Source organism: Sorex araneus, chromosome X (genome assembly GCF_027595985.1).
Source record: "Sorex araneus isolate mSorAra2 chromosome X, mSorAra2.pri, whole genome shotgun sequence".
NCBI classification, from domain to species: Eukaryota; Metazoa; Chordata; class Mammalia; order Eulipotyphla; family Soricidae; genus Sorex; species Sorex araneus.
Window position 1 is genome coordinate 263,404,526 of NC_073313.1, and position 8,086 is coordinate 263,412,611.

The following is an 8,086-nucleotide window of genomic DNA, read 5'->3' on the forward strand; positions in this document are numbered from 1 at the left end:
CTACCATATGCAAATGAGCCAAGGTGAGCGCGCACCTCCCCGCGGCTCCCACGGTCGGTCGCTCTCCGCCCGCCTGCCCTCATCCTTAGCCGCCGCGGGATCCAGGGACCACGGACCTTTATTATTACTATTATTATTATCATTATTATTATTATTATTATTATTATTAATTCCAGAAAGAACAATGAGTTTTCCTGCTGCTGACTCATGCTTACATCCCGGGAATAAATCCCAAAGGGTGATGGGTGATGGCAAAGGCGTCAAGTCCCCGCGGGACTCGGGAGTGACAGTGGGGGAGGGACAGGCTTATTGGCCGGGAGCTGAGCGTGAAGGACAGAGCAGCTCAGGAGGCTGTGCCAGGCCCGGCGGGACCGGATGGGCAGAGGAGTCCCGGAGGATGTGGAATCGGAGCTCACTCTCCCCTCTGCCCGCCTTGCCCCCTGCTCCTCCCCTCTCCCCTCCACCTACGTTACTCCTGAAGGTCCCAGAAAGGGCCGGCGCTCTTGCAGACCTGGGCCTCGGCTATGAAGAAGAATGTTTTGCTTGCTATATTTAAATCCAGTTTAAAATATGCACTGTGAAATATTTGCCGTCTATTCCCTCAGTACGCAATCTCCTTGAGAAAGGAGAGTAAAGCGAATACTCCTCTAGAGGAGACAGAGATTTCAGGGGGGAGCACTTGTCTTGCTCGCTGCTGACCTGAGTTCAATCCCAGGCGCCACATACGGCCCATAGGGAACTGCCAAGAGGGATCCCTGAGCACTGAGCAGGAGAAAGCCCTGAGCACTGCTGAGAGAGGAAGGAAAGGAGGAAGGGAGGGAAGGAAGGAAGGAAGGAAGGAAGGAAGGAAGGAAGGAAGGAAGGAAGGAAGGAAGGAAGGAAGGAAGGAGGGAGGGAGGGAGGGAGGGAGGGAGGGAGGGAGGGAGGGAGGGAGGAAGGGAAGGAGGGAGGGAGGGAGGGAGGGAAGGAAGGATGGAGGGAAGGAGGGAGGGAAGGAGGGAGGGAAGGAAGGAGGGAAGGAAGGAAGGAAGGAAGGAAGGAAGGAAGGAAGGAAGGAAGGAAGGAAGGAAGGAAGGAGGGAGGGAGGGAGGGAGGGAGGAAGGGAAGGAGGGAGGGAAGGAAGGATGGAGGGAAGGAGGGAGGGAAGGAGGGAGGGAAGGAAGGAGGGAAGGAAGGAAGGAAGGAAGGAAGGAAGGAAGGAAGGAAGGAAGGAAGGAAGGAAGGAAGGAAGGAAGGAAGGAAGGAGGGAGGGAGGGAGGGAGGGAGGGAGGGAGGGAGGGAGGGAGGGAAGCAGGCTGGCACTGCAGGGCAGGTGAGTCCTTCATGTCCTGCAGACCTGCTGTGTGAGTCTGACCTGGAAGCCCACATGCTGAGAGGGAGCCTGGCGCATGAGCCCACACAGATGGGCGGCCCCCAACCCCCAGTGCGCATGGCCCCAACACCAGGTAAGAGTCGCCCCTGAGCACCCCAGCTGTGGTCCCAAGCCTCACGGAACGAGAGAGAAGTGTGTGAGTCTCCACAGCTCTGCCAAGCAGGACTCTCCACGTTTGCCACAAAACCAGAACTACTGGGGGTGGGGGGGAGGAGTAATAGCACAGCAGACAGCAGGCAGGGCGCGTCTTGCATGTGGCCAGCCCGGGTTCGAATCCCAGCATCCCATATGATCCCCTGAGCACCGCCAGGAGTAATTCCTGAGTGCAGAGCCAGGAGTAATCCCTGTGCATCACCGGGTGTGACCCAAAAAAGCAAAAAACAAACAAACAAACAAAAAATAGTACTAACAGGACCAAAAATTTAAAGTATCATTGGTTTTCCTCAGTAGGGAAAAAATATTTAACAAATTAATCACAGGAATCCTGAAGTTATTAAACCCTGAACTTGATCATTTTTTTTATGTCCCAAATATTTCATCTTTTTGGGGGGGGATCCACGTCCAGGACCCTCCCACTCTGCTGCGGCTCTGACCCTTGCTTCTGCACTGTCGGAGCAAACGGCCCCTCCAGCCGCATGCAAGGGAACTGCATTACCCGCTGTCCTTTCTCTCTGGCCCTTTACTTGGGTTTGAATTCACAGACCTCTAGGACCACTAAGAGATGACAGTGATGTTCATCTCTTCATGTACTTGCTGGTATGTGTTAGTCACTGAATCTTCATGTTTTTTCAAGAACCTCATTACATTTGGAATTTGTTCATCTTCATCGTGGCCACCCTCTGTGGTTCCCCGAGCGCCACCAAGAGTTCTCTCTGAGCACAGAGCCAGGTATAAGCCCTGAGCACAGCCTGGTGTGGCTCTAAAACTCCTCAAATAAACAAATAAAGATGAACAATTGCAGCTCCCTTCGACTATGTGGTTGAATCATAAAATATCGAGTCAGACTGGTACATGGTGTTCCCGGTCAGGATGAGAGTACCTGGGGAGTACTCGGCCAGGAATGGCTGCTATGCTCAGGCAACGGAGAAACAAATCTCAGCATCTAGGATGAGTGGGGGAGGCTAATGTTGCTCCTACTCCTTACCCGTGTGCAAGAATAGAGTTGGGTCCCATTTGGCTTTGTGCACTAATCTGGGTGTTTATTTTACTTCTATAATAACCCATACCCACACGAGAGCCTGGCAAGCTCCCTGTGGCGTATTTGATATGCCAAAAACAATAACAACAAATCTGACAATGGAGACGTTACTGGTGCCCACTCGAGCAAATCGATGAGCAATGGGATGACAGTGACAGTGACAATAACCCATAAGTATAAAACATAGTTTTGTTGTTGTTTGGGGTTTTTTTTGGGGGGGAATGCAGCACAAGGGTTACTCCTGGCTCTGCACTCAGGAATTACTCCTGGCGGTGCTCAGAGGGCCATATAGGATGCTGGGAATCGAACCTGGGTTGGCCACGTGCAAGGCAAACACCCTACCCTTTGTACTATCACTGTAGCCCCAAAACATAGTTTTTATGTTGGGGTAAATCTACAAAGAGTGACTTCAAGAGCTTGGTGGAATCCCAAAGATCGTTTGCAGTGATTCCTTCAGTCGTTGAATTGAGTCTTCAAATCCAACCTCGAGATTCATTCCTTGAACCTGCGTGGCTTAGCACACAGTCCCCTGATCAGTAAATGCAGGTCTGACTATTAAGCCCAGCAATGCTTAGGGAAGGCCGTTACTGTGGACCAGTCATTTTGCAGAAGATAAAGAAGACCAACTGCACGTTTGTACTCCTTGGGGGGACTGATAACCAAGGGAAGCAGAAGGACTTTCGAATCCCAAACTCTGTGAACCCCATACTTCATGTATGTCATTTTGCATTTTCTCATGATTCTCTCAGGAATTCATTCCTTAAATCAGGGCTCGATATCAAACTGAGTTCGGAATCACCTGCAGACGCCCCACTCCTCTTCCCCCTCCCCCTCCTTCTCTCTCCTCCCCACCCCCCCATTCCCCAGGAAGGAAGCGTCCTCCTAGCCCTGGGGAATCCCACCAACCCTCAACAACTTCTCTAGTCCATAGGGAAACTCTTCCCTGGCTCTGTTCTGGGGCCTCACCATCCTCTTCCTCAAAGCTTCCTTGATAATCAAGATAAAAGCAAAACCCTAGGGGTGTCCTTTAATTGCTCTTCTCAACTCACACAGCCTGGCCTTCTTTTGAACCCTTTGCTCCTCTTTCTTTGAAAGTAACCTTAGGAAGAGCTGTAAACTTCAGGTATTGATCTCTGGCTATAAATCAGCGAGTAAATTTGGAGGCAAAGGCAGAGCAAAACATTGTAATTAACACAAATCTTGGGGCCTGAGCAACAGCACAGCCGGTAGGGCGGTTGCCTTGCACATGGCTGGCCTGGGTTCAATCTCCAGCATCCCATATGGTCCTCCAACCACAGCCAGGAGTAATTCCTGAGTGCAGAACCAGGAGTAACCCCTGAGCATCACTGGGTGTGACCCAAAAAGCAAAATAAAGAAATGAATGAATTAAAATAAATTAAAAAATAAAGTAGCTGCTCTTAAAAAAAAATATCTAGAACCTTAAGGGGACCCAAGTGAGGGGCGTCAGGCACTCTGGGAAATTTTCTATCAGTATTTTGTCTGGAGTGGAGCACTCCTGCCGGGCTAATGCCCCTGGAAAGAAGGCGAAGCCAAAAGGGCTCTTGGGCTCATCCATGGGAATTTCCGCTCTCCCGAGAGAAAACCTCCACTCCTGGCCACTGAAGAATTCCTGGAGGAGGAGGATTTATCATCGAGCCTTATGGGCGCCTCAGCCAAGCATCCATCTTCTATGACTAATGCTGGTGACAGCGACCCTTCGATCTGTGTCATCTGAACTCAGCTGAGAAGCTGCCTCCTTCCTTGAGTGATGCCACCCGCTGTGCTCCCAGAGAGGACGGTGGCCCTGGGGGAGTTTCTGGAGGGGCCGTTTGCTCCGACAGTGCAGAAGCAAGGGTCAGAGCCGCAGCAGAGTGGGAGGGTCCTGGCCTACAGCCAACCTGTGTCCCATCCCCCCCCCAAGCTCCGCCACGAGTGATCCCTGAGCACAGAGACGGGAGTAAGACCTGAGTACCATCAGGTGTGACCCAAATAAAAAGAGGGGAAAAAAGAAGAAAAGCAAGTAAGTCCCAACTCATTGTGGGATTTGGTAGTTCTTTGCTTTATTGTGTAAAGGGGACAGGGGAACACATTTAAAAATATATAAGCCCAGTGAAATAGAAGCTTTGAGCTCTTGTTGCTTCCCATTGCATATGGTTTGCTGGATTTTTCTGGATTCTAACTCAGAGCTCTATTATTTCTACCCAGAAGTGCCTTAGCTCCGAACGCTGTTGGAATGGCACTAACAGAAGCAGAAAGAGAAGCCGCCTAAAGGACACACAGCTCAGCAAGAAAGAAGTTGGCACGTTGTGACATCTACTTCATGTGAAAATTAAATGGATAGCCCCATCAAAATGGAAGGAAGGAAGGAAGGAAGGAAGGAAGGAAGGAAGGAAGGAAGGAAGGAAGGAAGGAAGGAAGGAAGGGAGGGAGGGAGGGAGGGAGGAAGGAAGGAAAGGAGGGAGGGAGGAAGTGAGGGAGGGAGGGAGAGAGGGACGGAGGGAGGGAGGGAGGAAGGGAGGTAAGGAGGGAGGAAAGAAGGAAGGAAGGAAGGAAGGAAGGAAGGAAGGAAGGAAGGAAGGAAGGAAGGAAGGAAGAAAGGGAGGGAGGGAGAGAGGGAGGGAGGGAGGGAGAGAGAGAGGGAGGGAGGGAGGGAGAGAGAGAGGGAGGGAGGGAGGGAGAGAGGAAAAGAGGGAGGGAGGGAGGGAAGAAAGAAGGAAGGAAGGAAGGAAGGAAGGAAGGAAGGAAGGAAGGAAGGAAGGAAGGAAGGAAGGAAGGGAGGGAGGGAGGGAGGAAGGAAGGAAAGGAGGGAGGGAGGAAGTGAGGGAGGGAGGGAGAGAGGGACGGAGGGAGGGAGGGAGGAAGGGAGGTAAGGAGGGAGGGAGGAAAGAAGGAAGGAAGGAAGGAAGGAAGGAAGGAAGGAAGGAAGGAAGGAAGGAAGGAAGGAAGGAAGGAAGGAAGGAAGAAAGGGAGGGAGGGAGAGAGGGAGGGAGGGAGGGAGAGAGAGAGGGAGGGAGGGAGGGAGGGAAAGAGGAAAAGAGGGAGGGAGGGAGGGAGGAAAGAAGGAAGGAAGGAAGGAAGGAAGGAAGGAAGGAAGGAAGGAAGGAAGGAAGGAAGGAAGGAAGGAAGGAAGGAAGGAAGGGAGGGAGGGAGGGAGGGAGGGAGGGAGGGAGGGAGGGAGGAGGGAAGGGGACCTATCTCACACCAGGTAAAAAAGATGAACAAGAACATGCCGTGTGTGTTAGCCCTGAAGGAGTAAACCGTGCTGGAGAGAAGCATATGCAAGATTCCCCCCAGTACTGGCTTTGGGGATGTGTTTGGGGACTAGACGCCAGTGCTGAGGGAAACAAAAATAAACAAGTGAGATTACATTCAACTAAATGGCTTCTGCACCGTGAAAGACACAATCAATAGAAATGAAAAAGCATCCTACTGCATGAGAAGAAAAGGGTACATCATATCTCAGACAACGGGCTAATATTTGAGGCATCTAAAGAAATGAAACTCAACAATGGTAAGACAACCCCATCAGGAAATGGGCAGAAGAGACAGGCACTTCCCCAAAGAAGCAAACAGACGGCCAACAGGAACGCTGTAAAACTGCTCAGCTCAGAACCTGAGTGGCAGTTCCGTGGGTAGAGCACTTGCCCTCTACTTTACTGTTCAAGCCTGTTATTTCTAGAAGCTTCTTTGTGGAGTCTTTGGGGTTTTCTAAGTATAGTACCTGGGGCCACAGGATAGCACAGCGGGTAGGGCGTTTGCCTTGCATGCAGCCAATCCAGGTTCAATCTCCAGCATCCCACGTGGTCCTCCCAGCACCACCAGGAGTAATTCCTGAGTGCAGAGCCAGGAGTAACCCCTGAACAAGGTGTGACCCAACAAAACAAAACAAAAAACAAACCTAAGTATAGCATCACGTCATATGCAAAAAAGTGAGGGTTTGACTCCTTTTCCAATCTGCATGCCTTAATAGCTCCCTTCCGCCTAATTTCCATGGCCAAGATTTCCAGTACTATCACTTGTATCACTTGTCATCCCGTTGATCTTCGATTTGCTCGAGTGGGAGCCAGTAATGTCTCCATTTGTCCCTGTCGTGTGCTAGTGTAAAAAGCCCAGTGATATCTGCTCGCTCCAGGAACAGGAAGAGCCTCAACCTGTTCATTCAGGGTTTTGATGAAGAAGTCTGATCATCTCGTTGGTGGGCATCCACGTGGTCTTTTGACGTCCCGTGGAATCCAGTTAGTAACAGCTCTAGTTCCAGCGGTCATCTCTGAATTGCATTACGTGTCTGGCCCATCTGATTTTTGATGCACTGGCAAACAAGACAGTGTCCCTGATTCTTGAGCATTCTTGACAGATGTCAGAAATCCAGATTCCTTCTTTCACTTGAGTGAAACATGATACTTCTAGCATAGCTCTCTCGATTCCTCTTTGGGATACCTGAATAGCGCTCTCATCCTGTTTTCCTAGGGCCCAGGTCTCTGAGATGTATGTTAGTGCAGAAAGAATGGTGGAGTCAAAAAGATGTGCCCTGGAGTCGGAGGTTTGTCATCCTCTTAACCACTTCTTTGACGCTCTTGAAGGCATTCTACGCTATTCTCTTCCTCCTGCGCAGTTCTGGCGCCAAGTTGTTCCTCATGTTGAGTTCCCAACCCAGATATACATAGCTAATGCATTTGAAGATGTTCATTCCATTGAGAGCAAATTGGAACGTCAGGGACTAGTTCGTTTTTCATGAACATCATTTTGCTGAGATCCAGCTGTAATCCGACCTTTCCACACTTGCGGTCGAAGTCGGCCAGCATTTGTGCCTCTTGGCTAATGTTTGGCATTATGAGTACGATGTCATCAGCGAAGTGGAGGTGGTATAGTTGCTGACCATCTGTCTTTACTCCCATTCCTTCCCATTCCAGTCATCACATGATGTTCTCGAGGGTGGCACTGAAGAGTTTCAGTGAAATGGTATCACCCTGCCAAACCCCTCTCTTTACGTCAACGATCACTTCCTTGTAGAATGGTGAGATCCTGGTGGTGAATCCGTAATACAGCTTGCGGAGGATCTTGATGTACTGAGTTTGAACACCCTGTTTGGCTAGGGCTTCGATGACCGCCTCAGTCTCAACAGAATCAAAGGCCTTCTTTAAATCGATGAACATTAGACTAAGCGGCATCTTGAACTCTCGTGAAACTTCAGTGAGCTTGGTCACTGTGTGGATATGGTCTATCGTGCTGAATCCTTTTCAGAACCCGGCTTGCTCTCATGGTTGTCCTTCGTCTAGTGTTCTGCCTATTCTATTCAGGATGACACGAGTGAACAACTTGTAGACGACAGACAGCAGGCAGATTGGGCCGATGTCGTGGATGTCTCCCTTCTTGTACAACAGAACAGTCCTGCTGGTTTTCCATTGGGACGGAACCTTGCATTCGGACAGGTAGTGTGTAAAGAGCCAAGCCAGTGTATTGATGAGTACTAGCTGCAGATTCTTCAGGTGTTCAGGTCTGACCTTGTCTGGACCAGG